General features: G+C 33.9%; 1 long non-coding RNA gene across 5 annotated transcripts in view; it reads left to right on the forward strand.

The window, feature by feature from the left end:
• LOC309656463 overlaps positions 1-25,266 on the forward strand; it is a 235,695-nt gene that overhangs the window by 92,493 nt on the left and 117,936 nt on the right. For all 5 annotated transcript variants that reach the window (XR_014261379.1, XR_014261380.1, XR_014261381.1 and 2 more), the window contains exons 2-3: positions 522-626; positions 2,017-2,069. This is a non-coding gene — a long non-coding RNA (uncharacterized lncRNA). The remainder of the gene's footprint in view (positions 1-521; positions 627-2,016; positions 2,070-25,266) is intronic.

Genomic DNA, 25,266 nt, shown 5'->3' on the forward strand with positions numbered 1-25,266 from the left:
ATAGAAAAATGATATAAAAATTATAACTAAATATTAAATCAATGTTATCATTGTTATCATTATGGACCACGGAATCAATGAGCATTCCCAATGCTGTAGGAATTAGTGTGGTGCATATTAATAATAAATATTTATTAATGTCCAAACATATAGTGCCTATCACGTCATATGGGCTAAATCACATGATATGGATTAAATACCTATTTTTATGTATTTATGTCTTTTATATATTTATTATTTTATTTATTGTAAGATAGCTAGCTAGCTAGCTAGGTCAGTATTTGTAGGAAATTGGGTTTGGAGTAATTTTTTCACTTGTCTGGTAGGTTGAATTATTTGCTTCAATTCTTTCCCCCCTCCCTGTAATCATTTGCCCTGCAACCTCTCAATTTCTACCAGCACACACAAAAAAGGAGTACACTTCCTTCCCTACCCCTCGATGTTGAGCTCAATCATGCGACTTGCTTTTGACAATGGAATTTTAGAAGGTAGAACACCATGTGTTTATGCTGTCCCTCTAGCTCTTTGCCATCACCATGAGAAGAATATACCCTGGCTACCTACTGGTTCCAAAAGGTGAATGAAGAACACGTAAAGCAGAACCACCCCAGCAAACCCAAAGACATGTGAGTAAAATTCCTCTGAGAGTTTTCTGGGAAGTTTTAATACATCAAAAGATAACTGATAGAATTTAATTCCCTTTTTTCCACAGGGCTTTTTAAAACATCTCTTCCAGGAAATCTTCTCAATACTGTTCCCTTTTCTCTAGGCTGAAATAGATGCCTCTCCTCATGTTTGTGTATTGTCCTCTCCATATCTTTATCACTGAACTTACCACATTATGCTATAATTCTGTTGATTTTGTTATAATATTTCACCAGACTGATTTTCTATAAAGCAGGAGATGTATCTTCAATTTTTTTTGAAAAAAGTCTGTGCCTATAATAGCAGTCAAGTAAGGATTTAATAAACGAATTAGTTTATAGAAATAAGTCTAATACACAAAGTGAAATTACATTCACTTTGGAATGGTACAAAACAACATCTTATGGTAGATTGACTGAGTGGTCCCGATTTTTGCCTCCTTATAGTAGTAATATATATCCACACCCTTGCCATGTCTCAAGGTGGGCAGAATGTATTTCATCAGCCCTTAATTTTGGGCGTGACCATTTGACTAGCAATGCCAATGAACTGTTAGCACACATGACACAGTGAGGCCTAAAAAATAATGCAGCAGTTGGGTTTGCCCTTTTGTGCTTCTGTTATTGTCACGTGAAGAACATGTCCCAGGTAGCCCACTAGTCCCACTGATCCAAGAAAGACATATGGAGCAGACTTGGACCTAACTTACGGCTTGGAGCCAAGTTCAGTTTAAGTCAGCCAACTTCCAGCCAGCACACAGATGTGTGAGCAAGAATAAATGATTGTTATTTTGTAGATCAGGGTTGTGGGATGGTTTGTTACAAGCCCAATTGTGGCAATAGTTGGTACTTATTTATGAAGAGATTTTTTCATGTGAATAGTTAATGAATAAACCTCACTGTTTATTTTATACCCACAAAGGAATTTTCTAGTGCTTACAAATTTTCAAAATCAATCAAAATGAATCTAGTATGCCTCATGACATAAAGCAAATTCTTATTGACAGAGTTATATTATATCACCGTAATAGCAGATGAGTATTTATAATTTTAATTAATTTCAAGCTATGAATCACACTATTTTTTCCTCTAGATATGTATATACGTATACATGCACAAATACACGCATGCATATATATATATTTGTATCTTTTGACCACTGTGAAAAGGATAATTAGGCTAAAGCAAAGCTCTTAATTATATATATATATATATATATATATATAAAAAATATAATTATATCTAAATAATATAAATAACATATATTATATATAATTATATACCTGTATATAATTAAGCTAATGTTTAGATATGTGGTCAACACTGCTGGTTATTTATGCCCTATTATCCATTTTCCTTCTTCTTCTTATAGAACCAATAAGGTCATCTAGACTAAAGAAGATTCCCAGTCTCCCTTCAAGCTAGGTATGTTTGTGTACTCGACAATGGCATGTAAACAGACGTAATCTCTGCCTCCTGTAAGTAATACCCTTAAAGAAAAGGGAAATATCTTTCCTTCCCTCTTTCCCCTTTACTTTTGTATAGGTGGTAGTGAGTCATCTAGGAACCTATATGTGGACAAACCACAAGATAGAAGGAAGCTGACTGTGATTACTTTGTATAGCACAACTGCCATACCAGCATGGGCCTTTAACTTGTGTGAGAATAAATTTCTGTCTTGTTTGTGCCATTGGTAATACTATATTTGACATGTGTATCATAAATATGCATATCCTGTTCATCTGAGTTACTCCAATGAGATGGCCTACATTTTTACGTATTTTTAAAAATTACAAAATATATGTGTGTTAATGCGCTTGTGCATTGAGTAAGAAATCAGAAATTTTACCCTCTGCACTCTCCTGTCTAGGAATGATCATCTTAAGCGTTTGGTGCTGTTATTGCCCTTGCCTGACTGGGCCAGTTGTCATGTCTGCATTCCTTCCTGTGTAAGGTATTAGATGTCAAACACATCTCTCCAGAGCCAGTGATCCCAAGTCCCTGGGCTTAGAGGCTGCCAAAGAGAAGAGGGGAGAGGAGAGGAGAAGGGGAGTGAGAGGAGGGGAGAAACATAGGACAGGCTACTTACTGCCTCCTTGTGTTTTCAATAAGCCTGATGTAAGACTAACATTGGTGGCTCTTCCAGTAGGCGTAGGGGTTGGGAGGCAGGGGTGGAGATCAAAGACAGGGTGGTGTGCCTTGCAGACAATTTATTTATCTGGAATAGCAGAAGTGATTGAGGTGAGTATGGGCATCTGACAGCTTTCTCCCTGGCAGTGATTTATTACACTCAACTCTATTTCTGACAGGTATGTATCCTTCTAGCTCAATTTCAAAAGTTGCATTAAACTTGACTACAATTAAGAATGGGCAAAGTGACTAATTTTATGGGTCAATTTGGCTGGGCTGTGGTGCCCAAATATGTGGTCAAATATTGTTTTAGATGTTTCTGTAAGGGTGTTTTTAGTTGAGATTAATATTTAAATTGGTGAACTTTGAGTAAAACAGATTACCCTTCATAATGTGGATGGGCCTCATCCAGTCAGCTGAAGGCTTGAATAGAACAAAAGACAGACCTCCCCCAAGTAAGAGGGAATTCTGCTTTCGACTTGAACTGCAGCATTGACTCTTCCCTGAGTCTCCAGCCTCCTGGCCCACCCTGCAGATTTTGGACTTGTTAACCTCCGTAATTAGGTAAGCCAATTTCTTAAAACAAATCTCTTCATATATTCAGGGAAAACCCTGGCCAATACAAAGGCATAACCAAAATAGTTACTAAATATGAATTATGTTCATATTCATTGTCTAGGAGAAACATCAGTTCCACATGAAAGTAAAATGATGGTGATGATAATTGCAATATAGCTATACAAATTATATTATCATTCACTTTATTTAAAACCTCACAGTGTTATATTTTCCTTAACATATTACCAACCATCTATCTTGGCCCCTATATTTTATTTATTAATTTATCAAACAAAACTATTGTGTATAGCAAACTAGTTCAACCATAAATCAAATAATTTACCATGACAAGTAAACAGGAATGTTTACCCAGTAAGCTTTACCTTAGGTTTGGTCTGTAACTAGTGGAAAATGCTCCCTTGTACTAATGAATAGATTCAGTGAAGCTAGCCAAAGCACCTGCCAAAAATACCTTAAAAACATTCCTTTTACAGAACCCCCAAAATTAAGTGTTCAAAATGCTAATTCAGGGTACTAAGGGAACAAGCACATACCTTGTGTTAACCAGGGTGTATATGAAGTGGGAATTCAAATTACTGAGGCTTAATTGTATAAAAATATCTGGGACCTAGCAATAATTTTTGGGTAAGGTGTTTATATAAGGCACTAGTCAAGTAGGTAAATATATTTCTCTCAATTTTTTTATTCAATAAAATACCTTTCTAAATTTCCCTTTTTTGTGGGGGAAGGGATGCTTTTATAATACACCAAGGAAAACAAGGAAATTATTATTTTTGTTACTGTTTTCAAACTTGTGGGGTCAAAAATGAATATTCTCCAAGCTTCAGGTGGAAGCCCACTCAAGCTGAGACACACCAAAAAAATATTTTCCTGGATTTGGGTTCTCCATATTGATACCTATCCTTACCTTTTGTGTCACAGGAAAGATCACTGAGATAAATGCCTTTCCCATGCTTTAGAGCCCATCCAGTCCCATTTCTTCAAAAATATTGTTTTACAAATTAATCATCAGTTCTTTTTTCATAGATTCATCTTACCACTCTTCACTATTTCCTTCTCTTCTGAAAATAAATGTATATACTTAATTTCTCCTATCTTGAAGCACTCTCCCTTAGCTCTGTGTACCTTGATCACAATCACTCCTTTATTTCACAGCCAGACTTCTTGCAAGGGTTGTTACAGGCTTGCTCTCTCCACCTCTTTACTCAGTAATTCAGAAATATTTCTAAGCCAAAGCTTAGAGCTTGAGCTTTGCACATGTTATCAAATTCTTAACTGTCTGAGGAAATATATGTAGATATCCCTATTCTCAATTTATAGATGAGGAAACTGAGATTAAAAGAGACCAAAGGATTTACTGAAGGTAACCTATATCCAAAACATGTCCACCATGATATAGGTATTGTCATCCTTCCCTAAAATTGTTAACTGGTGTTCACTGATGGATTGCTTACTCTGTTAATATGTTTAAGGCGCTGGTCAAGCTCTTTACCCACTTTTTCTTGTTTATTGCTTATGACACCTCTGGGAAGTGGATGCTCCCATTCATTCCTCAACCTCCATTCATCTTCCAAATTCAAATGAAATGATTTTTTTACTTAAAAAAATTTTTTTTACTTCCTATTTTATTTTTATTTTTAAATTTTTATTGAAGTATAGTTGATTTACAATGTTGTATTAGTTTCAGGTGTACAACAAAGTGAGTAACCATAAGATTGTTTTCTACATCTGTAGCTCTGTTTCTCTTTTGTACATAAGTTCATTTGTACCCTTTTTTTAGATTCCACATATAAGCAATATCATATGATATTTATCTTTCTATGACTTACTTCACTCAGTGTGACAATCTCTAGGTTCATCCATGTTGCTGCAAATGGCATTATTTCATTCTTTTTTATGGCTAATGTTCCATTGTATATATGTACCACATCTTCTTTATCCATTCCTCTGTTGATAAGTGAAATGGTTTTTAAATTGTGAAAAATCTATTGAATGCCAGATCAAGTGAACACTTCTTTTTCCTTTTTATTTATTTCTCTGTGGCATTTTAGTATTTCTCAGCACTCTTTGTAGAGGAAGATATCTTCATTAATGTTAAAGTGAAAAAAAAGAAAATGACCCTTGGCTTACACATATTTTTAATAGGAAAATTAGAAAATGTTAATAAAAAGGAGAAAAAACTCAATAGTAATTCTATTATTCAAAGATGATTACTATTACCATTTCACTGTATATACTTATAGATTTTTTTCCTGATACACACATACACATTAACATACACAAACAATTTTCTGGCCCCTCCATCATTATCAGTTTGCTTGAATCACTCTTTCTTGGTTCTCTGCCTATTTCCTCAAACACTACTTGTCAATCTCCTTTACTAATAGCCTCTTCCTCTCTGAATTCCTTAAGTGTTTCTGTTTCCCAGGGATCTAACTATGCTCTTCTCACTATCCATACTCTTACTGTAATATATTATCAGGCACCTGGTTTCTACTTCTAGCTTCCTGTTGCAGTTTCATCACCATATTTTCAGCCTTCAATAACAATTTACTCTCTACTTTTCAAGGCTCCACCCTTCACCCAGTCTCCAAGTCAATACCATTTGCTTTGACCTTTAATACAGCAGTGCTTATTTCTATATCAATTATTTACTACCTAACAAATCATCCGAAAATTTGGTGGGTTAAAACATCAAACACTTTTGTGGATCAGCAATTGAGCTAGGCTCAGCTGTGATTCTTATGCGTCTGTAGTCATCTGAATGCTCAACTGGGTATAGATGATCTAAGATAGTATATTAGCTTTCTATTGCTACCATAATAAATTGCTACAGACTTAGAGGCTTAAAACACACAAATTTATTATCGCACAATTCCATAGGTCAGAAGTCTAAATTTACTCAGCTGGTTTCTCTGCTCTGGATTTCACAAGGAACAAAATCAATGTGTTGGGTAGCTGAGTTCTTATGAGAAGGCTCTAGGGAGAATCCACTTCCAAGCTCATTCAGGCTGTTGGCGAGTCTAATTCCTTATGGTTGCAGGGCAGAGGTTCTCATTTCCTGTCAGCTGGGGGTTGACATTAACTGTTAGGTAGAGGAATTTTTTCTTCTACATATCAGAACCAGCATCAGTGTTTTGAATCCTTCTCATGCTTGGAATCTCTTGGATGTCCCCTTCTGTCAGTCTCTCTGACTCATTTTTCTGCCTTTAAATGAAACTTCAACTAGTCATATAAAAGGAAGCATGTTAACTCTGGAACGCAAAATACAATTGAATTTTGTATTCACAGGGACACAATTGAAACTTGTAGTTTTCCAGTTGATATTCCCATTCCATTTTTTCATAAGAAGGGAAGTATATTAAGATGTTCTGCTACATTTTCTTTCATTTATTCTGTCAAATTCTTTTGGTTTCAAGGTACAGAAACCAACTTAAACTAGGTCAAGTAAAAAGTTGTTTATTATAAAGCCACAGATGTCTCAGGATTCCAAAGAATGAAAATAATTAATGTTGGGCTTCATGGAATTTGGATTTGGGATGTCAGGAACTGAGACCACTCTGTTATTTTCAGAAGCCCTATGAACTCTAAAATCTGCTTTCTACCTTTCTATCTGATGCTGTGCTACTCGGTTTCTCTTTATCTCTTACCACCTTCTTACTCTTATTGTTCAATGCCCATTAGAACCACCAGCGACAACTCTAAATTATGACTGCTCAGCATCTATTGTTATTAGTAATTGATTATGATCTCTCTGTCTCAGTTCATTTCTTGAAATATTTAGCATTGGGCTGCCAGTGTGCCTTGACTGGCTTTGGGATAGATGATTATCCATGGTTGGACGTGAGGAGGTGAGTGAAAAGGTCGTAAGGTCTGCCTTTCAAGGGTCTATGGTTACAGTAGATTCTAGAAAATGAGTGTCTAGGAAAGTAAGTGACAGATATGTCTACTATACTTGTCAAAAATTTGGAAAGTTAAGAGTTTTAAGGAATATTTAAATAATATATCATTACTATTCTTAAATATTCATGAAGAATATTACACTATATTTCTCTCTAGTCTCTGTATATGCATGTATATAGTTGTGAGCTTATGTATGTGTGTAGACTTTTTATTTTGTTCTTTTGTTTTGTTATTCTGGATATAGCTTAAAGATTTCCTTACATCATTAAAAACATTAAAAGATAAATTATAAATGGCTGCATTTTATTAAATTATTTGGGTATGTGATTCACTTAGCTGTTCCTCTGATATTGCAAATGTAGTATGTTTCCAACATTATAAATATTTTGATGAAATTCTTTGTTCATAATTTTTTTTCTGCATTTTAGATTTTAATCTTTTTTTTCTTTTCCTTTTTTTGGTAGATTTTTGGTATGTAGTAAGGAAGCTGGGTATGAAAACTTTTAATGCTTTTGAATTTTGCCAAGTTATTGTCAAGTTTCTGAAAGGACTATATCATTTTACCACAGTGCTTCTGTTAATCCTTTGTACTCATGATCTAGTGATGCACTAAGGAAATATAATAGTCCTGAGAATATGAGTCTTGTTAAAATTTAATTCCAACTGCAAGGAGAGAGATCTAGGTTTGTACTTTATCCAACTAAAAAACATACGTTCTATGAAATAGTGGCAGAGTCATGAAAAGTACTAGCCATCTTTTTTTGTGTGAAATATCTGTTATAATTACATTTGTTTGCATCAGTTATCTTCACATCATTACCTCAACATAGCCTGAGCATAATGTGATGAATTGTTTCAGGTTGGTCACTCTATAGATAATGTTCTTGTGCTTTTTATAGCAGAAAACTATTTATGACCTTTCTCAATCTTTATACTAATATTAAATTGTACTATCTAGCCTAAAATAATGACCTCATCAGTGATTGGCATCATATTCTCTGTGTCCTCATACTGGATGGCCACTCTGATGTCTCATAATCTTAAACGCTGTGACTGATGATCTTTCTAGAGGAAACTCCTTAGAAAATAAAGTGACAGCATAAAGATTGAGGGCTTGCCTCTGAAGTCAGACAGACATGGTTTCATACCACATATCTGTTTCTGTTACATATTAGCCTGGATGACCTAAGGTAAATTATGCAACTTGTCTAATTCTTTTTCCTCATCTGTAAAATAGGAATAATGCTAGAACTCATTTCATGTCGTTGTTGCAAGGAGTAAATGAATTAATGCCTGTCTGTTACTTGGCGCATAGTAAGCACTCAAAATGTTAGTTAATATTATCAATTTAATAAGCTAATAAATGTTAGCTATTAACTATTTCTATCCTATTTTCTCTTTATTAGTTTCACTTTATGTAAACCTTGATTCTCTGAAGTAAACAAAAAAATCCAGTTCCTACTTCAGCTTTATTTTCTCCATATTTACTTTCAAATCTTTTTGGATTATTAGTTTTAATGATAAAATTTCCCCTACGTAAATCCATAATGTAAATTGGAAGTCCATCCAATATTATTAAAATGGATTTTTTAAAAGATCACATCATTAGTTATAATAAAAACTTAAACTTAATAAAATTGAGTCACTCCACCCATATTGCTTATTCAGCAGCACATTTGTGTCCACACGTGATGACAAGTGGCCAAAAGTTGCAATTTTCTAGTTATAAGATAAATAAGTACTAGGGATGTAATGTACAATATGATTAATATAATTAACACAGCTGTATATTATATATAAAACTTGTTAAGAGAGTAAATCCTGAGTTCTTATCACAAGGAAAAGTTTTTTTCTTTTATTTTATATCTATATGAGATGATGGATATTCACTAAACGTCATGGGAATCATCTCATGATGTATGTAAGTCAAATCATCATGCTGTACACCTTAAACTTACATAGTGTTGAATGTAAATTATATCTCAGTAAAACTGGAAGAAAATCATTTTAAAAAATACACATGATGGTATAGTACAGAATTGAGTAAAAACAAAGCCACCACGTACATTTTTACTGAGTTAAAATCAACTAATTGTCGAAGAAGAGAAAAAATATCAACTAATTGTCTTTATGAATGAATGATGACAAAGAGAAAAGCCTCCCTTGACATTTGGGAGTTGGCCTGATACTATCAACCAGGCTTTAGTGTTCCTATTAACTACCCTGACATTCCTAGCTAAATGATGGTGTTCTCTTTTTGCACACAGAATAATTTCATAGAATGCCAGCATCAGAGAAGGCCACTCTGTGACCATGATAGAGCAAGACAAAAACAAGCCCACTTAATAATCATGTCTGAATACAAACAAAACATCAATAATTGTGGAGGCCACAGATAGCAAACACTTCCCTCTTCTAGCTAATATGAGTGACTGTTTCTTCTTTACCAATTATAGCTTTAGCCTCACTCTAGTGTACCTTTCTTATAAATAAGATTTATTGAGATACCCAATTGTAAAATTGTCCCATTTTCTGACAGAACCAAATTCAGGGCATCACCCCTTGTACCCTCCCCCAACTCATCCAACCATAGCCCAGCTCTTATAAGTGTTTTCTAACATCCCCTTACTGAAAACTTCCACAGTTCTCCATAGTATACATTCTCTCTCATAGCACCAAGCAGTAAACCTAACTTGTTCAACTATAGGTATGTTCCTTGTGGTCTTTGTCTAGAAGGTATGACAGAACATAAAAGTTGACAACGTACCCAGATTTTCTTTACTTTTACCCAACATTAATTATTATCCATTTTGTTGAATAGTAAGGCCACTTTTAAAGTGTCATAGTTGGTTCTTTAACATTAAAGTTTGAAAAATTTTGTACAGTTTTTATAGCTTCAAAAAATTCAGTTCAGGGGCTTCCCTGGTGGCGCAGTGGTTGAGAATCTGCCTGCCAATGCAGAGGACACGGGTTCGAGCCCTGGTCTGGGAAGATCCCACATGCCGCGGAGCAACTAGGCCCGTGAGCCACAATTACTGAGCCTGTGCGTCTGGAGCCTGAGCTCCGCAACAAGAGAGGCCGCGATAGAGAGAGGCCCGCACACCGCGATGAAGAGTGGCCCCCACTTGCTGCAACTAGAGAAGGCCCTCGCACAGAAACGAAGACCCAACACAGCCATAAATAAATAAATAAATAAATAAATAAATTTAGAAAAACAAAAATTTAGTTCTGCCGATTGGTGGTTGCCAGAGGCAAGGGGTGAGGGTGGGAGAAATGGGTGAAGGTGGTCAAAAGGTACAAACTTCCAGCTATAAAATGTAAGTCTTGGGGATATAATGTAGAACGTGGTCACTACAGATAAAAATACTATATTGTATATTTGCAAGTTGTTAAGAGAATAGATCTTAAAAGTTCTCATCACACACACACAAAAAACTTTGTAAGGTGATTGATAGATGTTAAATTAGTCTTATTGTGGTGACCATTTTGCAACATACACGTATATTGCATCATTATCTTGTACACCTGAAAATGTTATATATCACATGTCTCAATACAAATTTTTTTTTAAAATTCCATTCTATTTCTTCATTTAGTGATTGCCATGCATGTTCTCTTATATTTAATGATATCCCTCAAATGCTGTGCTTACCAAGCAAATACTCTTGGATAGCATTCAGTTTCTTTAAAGTAAGTTCATTTAAGAGCTAATTAGAGCCACATTCTGAATTAGAATACACCATTTAGTAGCATGCTGAGACAATGGTTGTGATTGCAGAGTACAATGTGAAAACTTTATAATTCTGTATTTTTAGTAGAATAAGATAAGATATAGTTAATTACACTAATTTTTATATTGAACTACTGCCTAGAAGAATTGTTTAATCACTAGTTCCAAGGACAATAATATTTAACAAGATGAACATTTAAGTAAATGGAGATTTTTTAATACTCTGCTATCAATTGCAAATTCAATTTAATAGGGAAAACTTTCTCATGAATTCTTTTTTCACTATGTCATCTAACCCAATTAAACTAGTTTGGGCATTTTTTCCCCCTAATTCTTATAAAATGTCAGGGAGTGGAAAAAGAAATAATATTTCTATTTGTACTCCTTACAAATGCAATGTTTTATCTATCAAAGATTATGTTTAACTCCTACTTTGTCATAAAATATATATGTTATAGCAATATGAGATAATCTTTTTTTTATATTTATAGTAATTAACCATCTAGATGGACAATAATATGTTCAATGGAATTGCAGAAATTTCAAACAAAGCTAAATTTGTATTTAGGTCAACTAGATCTTTTAAATTAACCACTGTAGATCAGCAGTACTAGACCCTATTCAGGGGAAGCATAAGCAAATAGGATAAATACTCTTTTCTTTAAGATTCTTTTAGTATGACTTAGTTATTCTGAGTTAAAGGACAAGAATTTGTATGTGGGAAAACAATTGAAAATAATAATAATAGACATTTATTGAGGACTTACCATGAATCTCTGATATGTAAAATACTCAGAAGAGAATTACTCCGGAGATAAAATCACTAAAAAAAATTGTACTTAAAAATGTAATTAGAGACCATATTCCTGGAGAATATTTTTCCCCTTTAGTTTATTAAGAACAGAGATGACTTAGTTTGTTAAGGAAGATTGTTAAAGATTTCAATTTGAGATTCAAGTCTTAATCGGAATGTTCTTTTTGTTCTTTAATCTCTAGCCTCTATTTTCTGTAAGTTGTTTAGCTACTTTAAAAAATTGTATTGACTTTTGGTTCTTTCTCTGTGGTTTATTAAGAGAATAAATAGTATTAAAGTAGAACTTTAAAAATTGGAGCAGGGCTTCCCTGGTGGCGCAGTGGTTGAGAATCTGCCTGCCAATGCAGGGGACACGGGTTCGAGCCCTGGTCTGGGATCCCACATGCCACGGAGCAACTAAGCCCGTGAGCCACAATTACTGAGCCTGCGTGTCTGGAGCCTGTGCTCCGCAACAAGAGAGGCCGCGATAGTGAGAGGCCCACGCACCGCGATGAAGAGTGGCCCCCACTTGCCACAACTAGAGAAAGCCCTCGCACAGAAACGAAGACCCAACACAGCCATAAATAAATAAATAAATAAATAAATAAATAAATAAAATTCAAAAAATATATATATATAAAAATTGGAGCAAAAAAATTAAAGGTACAGATTTTAAAAGGATAAATGTCAAGATCTTAATGGTCTCTTCCCCAAAAAGTTTAGTTAATTCCTTTTACACTGGAGATACAAGGGTCCAGTTGAGATCTAATGCTAAACTTTGCCCAAGTCTTTTCAGCAGCTTTTACAGAAAACAGCAAAGGGTTGATGATGAAATGATCACAGCTTTTGAAATTTGTAAAATATTCCTGAATCTCTGCTTTGAGTCTAACTTGCCATACGGATCTGGACAGAACTGGGCGCATTCTTGTAGTACATTATAGTTCTTCAAAATGTAGGATAATTAACTTTGGTGCAGGATGTAGGTTGGTTTTTGCAGACTAGTTATTAGACTCTATTTCTGTTGGTAAGCCTGTGCCTGGAGGATTGCTATCTCTATTCTAAACTATGAAGTTTAGGGGAAGTTAAAAATGTTCCTGTTGGGTAAGCAAAGAAAGGAAGTATGAGAAAGCTATGGATAGTGAAGTTAGTGACAGTGAGAGGTGAGAGTGTGACAGATGTTTATGTGATCAGATGAGCAATATAGTAAATTAAGTTATCACACTTCATCCAATTGAAGATGCATTTTTTTTTCAAATACTAGCATGTCTAGAATTAGAACACATCTTACAATGGCTGTCAATTAAGTGTCAGTAGTGGTATACCAGTTAATGCCTGCACATATGCAAACTAAGCATAACTATTTGTATTTTATTCACCTAACTGAGTTATGTGTGTTTTTGGAAATATATCTATTGTTACTACACTTTAAACTATGCAACTAAAGCAGGAGAGATTACCAAGTCTGTTGAAATAGATAAAACAAATTGTAAAGAGAGGCTAGAATGACCAAATTCATGCATCACACAAGATATTGTTAAAGTATTGAAACATCAATTTGTTTAAAAACTTCCTGTTGTTTTTTAACAGAAGCTGCTTAACTTCCAGCAAAATGTAATTCAACTGAGAAAAAAATAAAACTATGAGCTTTCAAATAGAAAAGCACCAGCACCACAACTTTCAGAATGGATATCAGACACTTGAAAGACAAATCTTGGAGACAACAAAATAGGAGTCTTTTAAGAAATGCTGCATCACCAACAAAATTTGATGAAACAGAGATTAATATTGTGTTGAAAGTCATGGAAAACAATGACTCCAAATTAAAAACAAAATAGAGTTAGATTTTATGAAGAAGTTTTTAGGAATAAACAAGCCAATTTCCTTAACTAACATTTTCCTCATGTGATATATGTTAAAAATCTGTACCTAAATAGATATGTTTTCAATAAAAATTAGAAGTGAAAGAGCATTTATCTACATATAATTAGTGTTAGTGCAAGTTCATGTGCCCGAAGCACAGTGAGGCCAAACAAACTGAAAAGTCAGGAGTTTGGAGTAGAGAAAGGTTTATTGCAGGGCCATGCAAGGAGACGGGTGGCTCATATCTTAAAAAGCCCTGAGCTGCCCAAAGGGTTTTGGCAAAGCATTTTTAAAAGCCAGGTTGAGGGCGTGGGGTGGGGGTGGGGGTGTCGCAGGGTACATGATCTGCTAGTGCATGTTCTGTCTGGCTGATGGTGAGGGGACAGGGTGGTGTCACAAGGTTAACATTATCAGTCCTTAGGCTCCAGGAGGCTCATGGTCATCAAGTAGTTAACATCTTCCATTCGGTCAGGGGTTTTCACATCTGTAAAACAATTCAGGAAATGTGCATCAAATACTGTTATCTAGATACTTCAGAGAGGAGCTAAAGCAGAGGATATGGGGGAAGGCCTCATAGGGTCCTGCTTGGTTACATTAGGAGCATTTCCTAATATTGTATCATAAAAGATAGTGGGACATCTTCTAATATCATAATTTATTATAACTTCCTGATCTAATAGTATAGTATTTTAAAGCACTTTTTAAAGAAGTCTTAAGCCCAGGTTTAAGGATATGTAATATTTAAATGTTAAAATGCCCATGTATTGGTTGATCCCTTTTGCCCATCTGGTATTACAGAAGTACTAGGCTATCTCTTGTTGAATCTTCCTCACCTGTTTGTCTAATAACCAGAGGAAAAGGAAGAGTGACTACATTATCATAATCATGGCTTACAATGATTGAATACCTCCAGTTATTGAGCTGAGTGTTCTTTGTGGGCTACCTCATATAATCCTGACAAAGATCTGAATAAGACATAATTCTATACACCATTCTAGTATGCAAATGAGGAAACTGAAGCTGAGAGAAATTACGCTCAATGTCACATACTGAGTATGCAGTGGAGTCTGTATTTAAATTCAGGCAATCTGGCTCCAGAGTCTGTGCTCTTCATCTCTGTTCTATGCAGGGAGATTATATTGCATAGTGATTAAAGCATAGACACAGAAGACTGATTGGTTGGGTTAAAATTCCACTCTGTCACTAACCAGTTGTGTGACTTTAGAAAAATGACTTGACCGCTCTGTCTCAATTGTCTCTTCTGCAAAATGGTTATGAAAATAGTAATAATAGTATCTTCCTCAATAAGATGTTTTAAGGATAAATAAGTTAATATATGTAAAGCATTTAGAACAATGTCTGGTATATGACTTGCATTATCTAAATGTTAGCTAATATTATACGATCTCCTTTATATTATGATTGGCCAGAAGGGGGATTATCTGCCCTGAAAGAAACAACCTGATGATCTCAGAAAAATCTATCAGGCATTTTTTTATATTTATCTGCTGTCCACATTCATTGTCAGCAGAATACCAAGTGAGATGGCTCTTTTCCAATTGTTCTATTTAATTGAAAAATTAGGATTAAAGGTCGGCATTTTCTTTAATGAGTTTTCCTATAGCCACATTAACCCTACTCTTTAAATTGGTGCTCAGTGGACCTTTGTATTTTCTCATTGATGTTAGCAAATACAAATTTAAAGTCATTGTTTTATTCCCCTCTTTTGGAACTAGATATGAGTACTCTAAAGTTTGCTTCATATTGTTAAATGCTTTTTTTTCCTAAATGTGAGAATGCCAAGAAAGTTTAAAAGGACACCTGAAAAATCAAAAGAACAGGTCATATAGGTATAGAGATTATTATTGAAATGTACTTAATGTAGTGTTCTTTTTCCAAGAATTGTGTTGTCATAAATCCTTCTTGATAGAACCAAGTATTTGTTTTGGCCCTGAAAGTTACCCATGCTTTAAGAGTACTAGGGAATCATATTATAACATAGAGGGTAGATTACACAGTGACACAGATCTGGATTTTAATCCTTGTTCTGTTAATTACTATGTATGACTTTGTATGACTTTGAGGAAATTGTTTAACTTTTATGAGTCTCTGTTTCTTAGTAAGCATTGAATAAATATCTATTTTATAGGCCAGTTGTGAGGATTAAAAGAGTAAATTAATATAAAATATCTAATACAGAGACTCAAAAACAATTGTTTACTGTTCTCCTGTTCCCTTACACCCATCCTCTGCCCCAGGCTTTTTCAAAAAGTAGGGCCACTGCTAGGATGTATGGGACACCAAGAAAATATTTCTAATGTGTCTCACTGTAGAAATAAGTAAATTGACTTTAAAAACTACAAAATTCATGGGCCCATAGGACACATAGTGATATATTAATGAAGATTTAGAATAGCAGCTAGAGAAGAGGCACATACATATTTATTTATTGCCAGTCAGTGCAAATAAAGATTCTTCAAAGTATTCGGACACTATCCCCTCCTGTTTAAGTTTAGGAACCATTTCTTTTCATTCTTTATTGTCAAAGGTGTGATTCCTGTCTAATGTCATAGCTCCCACCACAAGAATAAGAGAGCAATGCTTATTTTTCACAAGGCCATGGCTCTTTAAAACATATTTTTGTTGGAACAATACTGGTCTTTTTGCCTCTGCATTTCCAATACTATTTATTTAATGCTGGTGTTAAAAACAAACAAACAAACAAAAACCCCAAAATTCAACTGAGTAAAGATCTAATTGGCTTTATTCAACAATTCAAGTATCAAGCAGCATCCCATCTAGAAAATAGAGAGGAGCTCTGAAGAGCTGTACAAAATGAAAGTCTTTATAGGCATAAGGGGCGGGAAAAGGAAGCTCTAGCAAGGAGTGGATTGTTTCAGGCAAGGTCACCAGCAGTATGTGCAGTTAGGTCCCCATTTCATTTCTAATCCTTTTTATTTGGGCCTTCCCTCTTTTCACTTGATCAATTTTATACATTTTATTGACTATTAATTTTTTTGAAAAATGATTTTTTCTGTATTTGTCCTCTATTTTGTTGTTCCATAGTTTTTGTTTTTACCTTTATTACTTCTTTCCTTCTGCTTTTGTATCTAATTTGCTGTTTCATTTTTCTAAATTATTATGATTATTGATTTCTCGTGTTTTTACTATATGCATTTAAGGCTGTAACTATTCTTCTATATATGACTTTGACCATAGCATCCAAGTTTTAATATAGTAATTTTAATCAGTTCAAAAATATTTTCTGATTATAATTAGTATTTCTACCTTGGCCCATGAAGCAATGTGAAGTTCTTCTTGATTTGCAAACGTATAATGATTTTTTAGTTATTTGTGGGTTATTTATTTATTCAGCTTATTTCACTGTGATCATATAGTGTGGTATGTATGTTATTAATATTTCAAAACTTTTAAGACTAGCTTTAAGGCTCAGTATATGGTTGTATTTCATCAATGTGTGATAAAATCTCTCACTATGATGATAAATTTGATATTTTATGTAGTTCTGTTAAAAGTACTTTTATATATATTTGGACCTATAAAAGTTTAGAAGTGTTGTGTAATCTTGATAAATTAAAACATCGTTTATTGACCTTCTTTAGTTCTAGGGAGATATCTATATCTGTATCTACATTCTTAAATGCAATTTTTTGTTTATAATTACTATAGTTATGTGAGCATTACTTTGTTTAGCACTCGTTTGATTTTTTTCCAAATTAGTTTTCAACCTTTCAGCATCTCCTGCTGATTTTCATCACATTTAGTATAATTAACAAACTAAATATTTTGGCTCTGTGCTTTACCGTTTTTCCTTTAATGGGCAAAAGAAAATGAATGGTATCTCTAAAGGGAAAAGTTGGATTTCTGTGATAATTAAATGTATTTCAATTATTTTAATTTTAGTATTTTTAAATTATTTTAATTTTATTTTGTTTATTTTAATTTTTAGTATTTTATTTAATTTTACTATTTTCAAACTATTATATAATAGATATATATGAAGTATGTATGAGAAGATACATGAAATAGATATATGTGAAGATATATTATTAGTAAATTAGTCATTCATAATTCAAAGTATGCAAATTTAACTTAGATAAAAAATAAAAGGTTATGCTCATAGAAGGCCCTGTTGTACCTACCCCACCAAAGACTATTCGATGAAATTACTGTATCCAATGAAATCATTGAAGGAATTTCTGTAGTATTAAACACATAACAGTTTGTGACAACAATTCAATATCAAAAAATTTTAACAGCACTAGATGTTGTAAGATTTTTAGTAATCTACCATCTTAGAAATGACTTATAAAAACACTACACACAGCATATGCAATTTTTTTTCTGGGCCTGGATAAAGAGTTTGAGAATTTCCATCCCGTGATTCATAATCCATACCACATGAAATAGAAGAAAAACTGAGGTTTGAGACCATTATCACAGTGATAGGAAAGATATGCTTAATTTGTCTATAGTCCATATAACTGCTTTCCCACATTCATTCCTGACCTCCACGCCACACATCTATGTCCTTAACTTTGTTCTACAGAGAAAGAAAACCAGTGTCAACTCTGGGATATTTTAAAGGTTATCATTATACATCTTCCCCCAATATCTGGAAGTGTACATATGGATACAAGAAGGAAACGTTGTATTTCCAGGAGCACAGTAACTGACACTGAATGCAGCCAATATCAACAAGTAGGGGATGAATAAAGATTTACAGATATATTTTTTTATGATGGCATTCTTCTAGCCTTTTTTGAAATTGTATTGTTCAATTGATAGTTTGATCCTGAAATATTCCTAAGCAGATTGTATGGTTGTTAATATTATAAAATAGCATATTTAAATAAATATCCTGGGACTTCCCTGGTGGTCCAGTGGTAAAGAATCCGCGTTCCAATGCAGGGGATACAGGTTCGATCCCTGGTCGGGGAACTAAGATCCCACATGCCACGGGGCAACTAAGCCTGCATGCCACAACTACTGAGCTCACGTGCCTCAACAAGAGAGCCCGCGTGCCGCAGACTACAGAACCCACATGCTCTGGAGCCTGCGTGCCACAACTAGAGAGAAGCCAGTGGGCCACAACAAAGAACCGCGCTGCAATGAAAGATCCCGCATGCCTCAACGAAGATCCCGCATGCCTCAACTAAGACCCCATGCAGCCAAAAAAATAAATAAAATAAAGAAATATTAAATAATTAAGTAAATAAATATCCTGAGAATTTTAGAAGACCCCTTAAAATGAGGGGGACCCTTTACAAACATGATTTTAAGACTAATTTTCCTGACCCTTAGTTTTGAATAGTATTGTTATTTTTTTTACTGGGAAAACCATTTATTTTATAAATCAGGTGCTGGAGTTTAACCTTCGATTTCAATGCCCTGGTAACCTTGAATACATTACATAAATTTGATGAACATCATTTCTCTTTCCCACATAATGTGGCTAATAATACATACATGTGTTCTCTATACCTATTTGCTTTTGAAGTACTATCTTCAAGTCTTTACTGTTTTTTTATTTGCCTTTGTTGACAGAAGGTGAAGATAAGGCTAGTGAATCATGTTTTTTTTTTTTTTTAATATTATTTAACAATATTAAGTAGCATTGTTCTGCATTCTAAAATCTGTCTAGGAAATCCCTGAAGATCAAATGACAATAGAATCTTTTAAGGTAGAAAGGAAGATAAGTGTTATTGGATGAAAGATACATATTTAAAAAATCATGTCCAAAGTCACTTCTTTATACAATTAGGTAAGAGTCCTTTAAGTGCTATTTATAGATACTAACAGATATCTTGTTAATGTGAAATCTCTAGGATATAGAATAGCTTTTTGAACTTTATCAGTTAGCTTTTACTTCTTGGTAAACTACCCTAAAGTTAGCAGCTTAAAACAGCAACTATTTATTTGCTTATGAATCTGGGCTGGCCTCAACTGGGCAGTTCTGTTCTGGGCCAGGCTTGACTAATCTTGGCAAGATTCATTCATGTGCCTATGATCAGTTGGTGGGTTGGCTGGGGCTGGTTTGCTTATGATGGTATTGACTAGGAAAACTGGGATAACTGGAGTCCCTTTGATATAGTCTCTCAATCCTTTACCAACCTAGGTCAGGCTTATCACATGTTGGTGTCAGAATTTCAAGAGTAAGAGAAGGAGCTACAAAGCTTCTTGAGGCCAATGCTTAGAACTCAACAGCTCAGCAGCACTTCTGGCATGTTCTTTTAGTCAAAGTAAGTCATAAGACATGCCCAGATTCAAGAGGTGAAAAAGTATACTCCAATTTTTGATGGAAAGGATCTAAGAACTGTCCATCTTTTAAATCTACTACACCAAGTAAAATGTCCAAAGAATTTAAATCAGCTGTTTACCTCTGATGTCCAAACATTGTGAACAAAAATTGAAAAATTCACTCAACATTTAAATATGTTGTTCACAAATTTTGATAATAGCTGGAAATAAATTATACCACCTTAAATAAATTTTCCTGAATGTTGGACAGTATAATTCTTCCAGTCTTTGTTAGAGGATGTAAAACTTTAAAAAGTTATTAATATAGGAAATTTTAATATTCCTTATTAGTACTCGTAAGTAGTGTGATGGAGAATAGAACATTGGCTGAAACAAGGTTTTGAATTATTTATGGATTCTATTTATCCATTTGTCTCTACCTTTATTATTGCAAAAATTTACGCTCTCTATTGGAATTGATAAGAACATTTGATAACTTGATTTAAGAAATGTTTTATTAAAAATGAAGATTTTTACAGAAACTCCTGAGTATTTAACCTCAGTAGAATTTTACATAAACCAGGAAATAAATGGAAATCCTGATGAACTTGAACTAAACGTGAATTAATCCTTCAGGCTTTTTTGGCAAAACTGCAAACTTAATTCAGGTAATTAAAGGTTTTTCACAGCTGTAGCTTTGTCATCCTCTATTTATAATCCTTAACCTAGCACAAACACGACATTGGAGGCTTAAAAAAATGAAGTTCTAAAGAATGACAACCTTCAGAAAAATGTGTTTACTGCTAGAGCATAATGAATATATTTTATAGAATTTTGCATTTTGTTAAAAATGTGCATTATTTAACTTATTTATAATTTTATCAGCATTGCAGAATCCAAGTATATGTAATTTATATACCTATTCAAGTACAGTTTATAGATGACAAAACTTTAAAAAATTTTATGAACATTAATATTGTACAAAAATAAATTATAATGCATTATATTTTACTAGTTATTGAGCTGTTGAAAAATGAAGGAGTAAAGTGAGGGATTATATTCAAAGATGGCTAGTTCCAATTCATCCAGGAAAATATGGGGTAAGATTACAAAAATGTTGGTGGACAAAACTTTCTAGTTCAGGAAACAGACAAGAAAAGAGATTAAAATCATACAGTTTTTAGAGAGATTGATGAGACTATTTTTCAGAGTATACATATGAAAACTGAGTCTTGGGCTTATTCAGCGTTGTAAAACTAGCAAGTGTCATTTATTGATTGAAACTCAAATTTTATAACTTTAAGCCCAGTGTTATTTGTTCAATAACAAAGTATAGAAGGAGGAAGATGAATAAGCTTCAGTGTCTTTGTATCACATTTTAAAATGTTTACCCTGCTTAATGACTTTATTGTTATTCTGAAGATTATCAGTAAAAAGGGTTTTGATGATTTTTATTTCTAATAATAAATATCAAAAATCAGGACACTTACAAACCACCTTTTCCCCTGAATATCTACATACCTGTTGGCTCATAATACAAAACATGGGTCAACCTCATTTCTGTCTCCCTCATATACATAAACATAAATGCACACACCCACACACAAGCATACCACCTGAAAATGTTAAAGATAATTTCTCCTTCCTCATCGTTATTGGGGCAAATGGTTTCTCAAGACATACACTTTGAGTTCATTTTAGAACTTCTTTTTTCATTTAATTTCCACATCACAAAATCCTTCCCTAATAACTCAAAAATAAATCTTTCTAAAAATAGCTATTTTCCTTTTTCAGACCTCCTAATGATCTCCCAGTCTGCTTTTGCCCTCTCCCTTGTGCCGTCTCCCTAATTCATCTTTATAATCTGGGCCCTATATTCTCCCACAATATTCCAAATTTCAGCTATACTATACCATTTGATCTTTCTCCAACAAACTGTGCTTTCTCATGGCTCCATGCCTTTGCTTATTCCATTCCTATGCCTCCAACACCCTTCTCCACTTCCACTGCCTCATAAAAACGCAGTCATCCTTTAAGACCTGACTCAGATATGCGTTCTTGTGTTCCACAAATGGCTCCTCCAGCAGCAGTAAAACTATCTTCTGGTATACCAGGTGTCCTTATAGGACAGTTAGGTTAAATCAAACTTTATGATAAGCCCTGAAAGCCCCCATGGCTAAAATAAACAAACAAATGTCCCCTGTAGTGCTATGGATTGAGAATAAAATACTGGTTAGGGAAGGTAGGTTGTGTTTCATTACATTGTGAACAAAGTCTATTTTAGACTCTTTCTATCCCCGTTCCATTACACTCATATGTGTTGAATTGTATAGATGACAGAAAAATCTCAACATTGTCAAATCACCCAATGCTCAACAATACCTTTTCTTTTTGGAAACTTCTATCACTATAAAAAACTAAATGTGTTTACCCCAAAGGATACTACTCCAAAATAATTTTGAAAAATTATGTATAATCGTATATATTTTTAAGATGACTTCTAAATATTTTATAAGCTTAAAGCTTAGTGGATTGCAAATAATATAATTGTTGTATTATAAACATTTCATTTAAAAAAATACCACATTTTTGTTTCTATAAAATAGACCTGAAATGCCTTAGCAATTTAATAATTACTGTCCTGGTTGAATAGTTCCCCCCCGCCCCCAAATCATATCTGGAATTATTTATAATACTTTGTTTTGACAACCCTAGGGGACTAATGCAGATTTTGGTAGTGAGAGTAGGGTGCTAATTTAACAAATATCTAAAAATTTGTGGATGGATTTGGAATTGGATAATGGGTAGAGGCTGGAAGAGTTTTGAAATGCATGATCAAAAAATCTAGATTGTCTTGAAGAGAGTGTTGATAGAAATATGGACATTAAAGACCATTTTGGTGAGAACTCAGAGAGAAATAATGAACATGTTATTGAACACTAGAGGAAAGGAGGAAATCTTTGTTATAAAGTTATAACAGAAAACTTTGTTATGCAGAAAACTTGGCTAAATTGTGTTCTGCTGTTGAAGGGAAAGTAGAACTGTTCATGATGAATTTGGATGTTTGGTTGTGGAGAGCTGATGAATATAGATGCAAATATTCTCAACAAAATGTTAGCACCACATATTGAAGAGACTGTCTTTTCTCCAATGTATATTCTTACCTCCTTTGTCATAGGCTAATTGACCATAGGTGTGTGGTTTATTTCTGGGCTCTCTATTCTGTTCCATTGATCTATGTGTCTGTTTTTGTACATCATGCTGTTTTGATTACTGTAGTTTTGTAGTATAGTCTGACATACCTCCAGCTTTGTTCTCAAGATTGCTTTGGCAAGTTGGTGTCTTTTGTGGTTCCATATGAATTTCAGGATTATTTGTTCTAATTCGGTGAAAAATGTCATGGGCATTTTGATAAGGATTAAACTGAATATGTATATTTCTTTGGGTAGTATGGCCATTTTAACAATATTAATTCTTCCAGTCCAAGAACATGGGCTATCTTTCCAATTCTTTGTATCATCTTCAATTTCCTTCATCAGTGTTTTATAGTTTTCAGAGTATAGGTTTTTTACCTCCTTGGTTAAGTTTATTCCTAGGTGTTTTATTATTTTTAATGCAATTTTAAACAGGATTTTTTTTACTTTCTCTTTCTGATAGTTCATTATTAGTGTGTAGACAAGCAACAGATTTCTGTATATTAATCTTGTATCCTGCAACTTTGCTGAATTCATTTACTGGTTCTAAAAGTTCTTGGGTGGAGACTTTAGGGTTTTCTATATAAAGTATCATATCATCCGCCAATAGTGACAGTTTTACTTCTTCACTTCCAATTTGAATACCTTTTATTTCTTTTTCTTGTAGGATTGCTGTAGCTAGGACTTCCAATACTATGTTAAATAGAAGTGGGAAGAGTGGGCATTCTTGTCTTGTTCCTGAAGTTAGAGGAAAGGCTTACAACTTTTCACCAATGAGTATGTTAGCTGTGGGTTTGTCATACATGGCCTTTATTATGTGGAGATATGCTCCCTCTGTACCCACTTTCATTAGAGTTTTTATCATGAATGGGTGTTGAATTTTGTCAAATGTTTTTTCAGTGTCAATTGAGATGATCATGTGATTTTTATTCTTCCCTTTTAAATTTAATTTTTATTTTATATTGCAGTATAGTTGATGTACAATGTTGTGTTAGTTTTAGGTGTACAGCAAACATATACATATATCCATTATTTTTCAGATTCTTTTCCCATATAGGTTATTACAAATATTGAGTTCCCTGTGCTATACAGTAGGTCCTTGCTGATCATCTATTTTATATATAGTAGTATGTAAATGTTAATCCCAATCTTCTAATTTATCCCTCCATATCCCTCCCCCACAGGTTTCCCCTTTGGTAACCATAAGTTTGTTTTCGAGGTCTATGAATCTGTTTCTGTTTTGTAAATAAGTTCATTTGTATCACTTTTTTTTAGATTCTACATATAAGTGATAGCATATGATATTTGTCTTTATCTGTCTAACTTACTCCACTTCATATGATAAACTCTAAGTCCATCCATGTTGTTGCAAATGGCATTATTTCATTATTTTTTATGGCTCAGTAATATTCCATTGTATATATGTACCATATCTTCTTTATCCATTCATCTGTTGATGGACATTTAGGTTGCTTCCATGTCGTGGCTATTGTAAATGAAATGAACATTGGGGGTGCATGTATCTTTTCAAATTATGGTTTTCTCCAGATATATGCCAGGAGTGGATTTCTGGCTCATATGGTAGTTCCATTTTTAGTTTTTTAAGGCACCTCCATACTGTTCTCCATAGTGGTTGTACCAATTTACATTCCCACCAGTAGTGTAGGAGGATTCTCTTTTCTCCACCCCCTCTCCAGTATTTATTGTTTGGAGACTTTTTGATGATGGCCATTCTGACCAGTGTGAGGTGATACCTCATTGTGGTTTTGATTTGCATTTCTCTAATAATTAGTGATGTTGAGCATCTTTTCATGTGCTTTTGGCCATCTGTATGTTTTCTTTAGAGAAATGTCTGTTTAGATCTTCGCCCATTTTTTGATTGGGTTGTTTTTTTGATATAGAGTTGCATGACCTATTTATCCTTTCCTTTGTTAATGTGGTGTAACACATTGATTTGCAAATATTGAGCCATCATTGCATCGGTGGAATAAATCCAAATTGATGATGGTCTATGATCCTTTTTGTATATTGTTGGATTTGGTTTGCTAATATTCATAAAAACATTGGCCTGTAATTTTCTTTCTGTGTTGTGTCTTTGTCTGTTTTTAGTGTCAGGGTAATGGTGGCCTCACAGGATGTATTTGGGAGTATTTTATCTTCTTCAATTTTTTG

This window comes from Balaenoptera physalus (genome assembly GCF_965194825.1).
Source record: "Balaenoptera physalus genome assembly, chromosome: 1".
Taxonomy (NCBI): domain Eukaryota; kingdom Metazoa; phylum Chordata; class Mammalia; order Artiodactyla; family Balaenopteridae; genus Balaenoptera; species Balaenoptera physalus.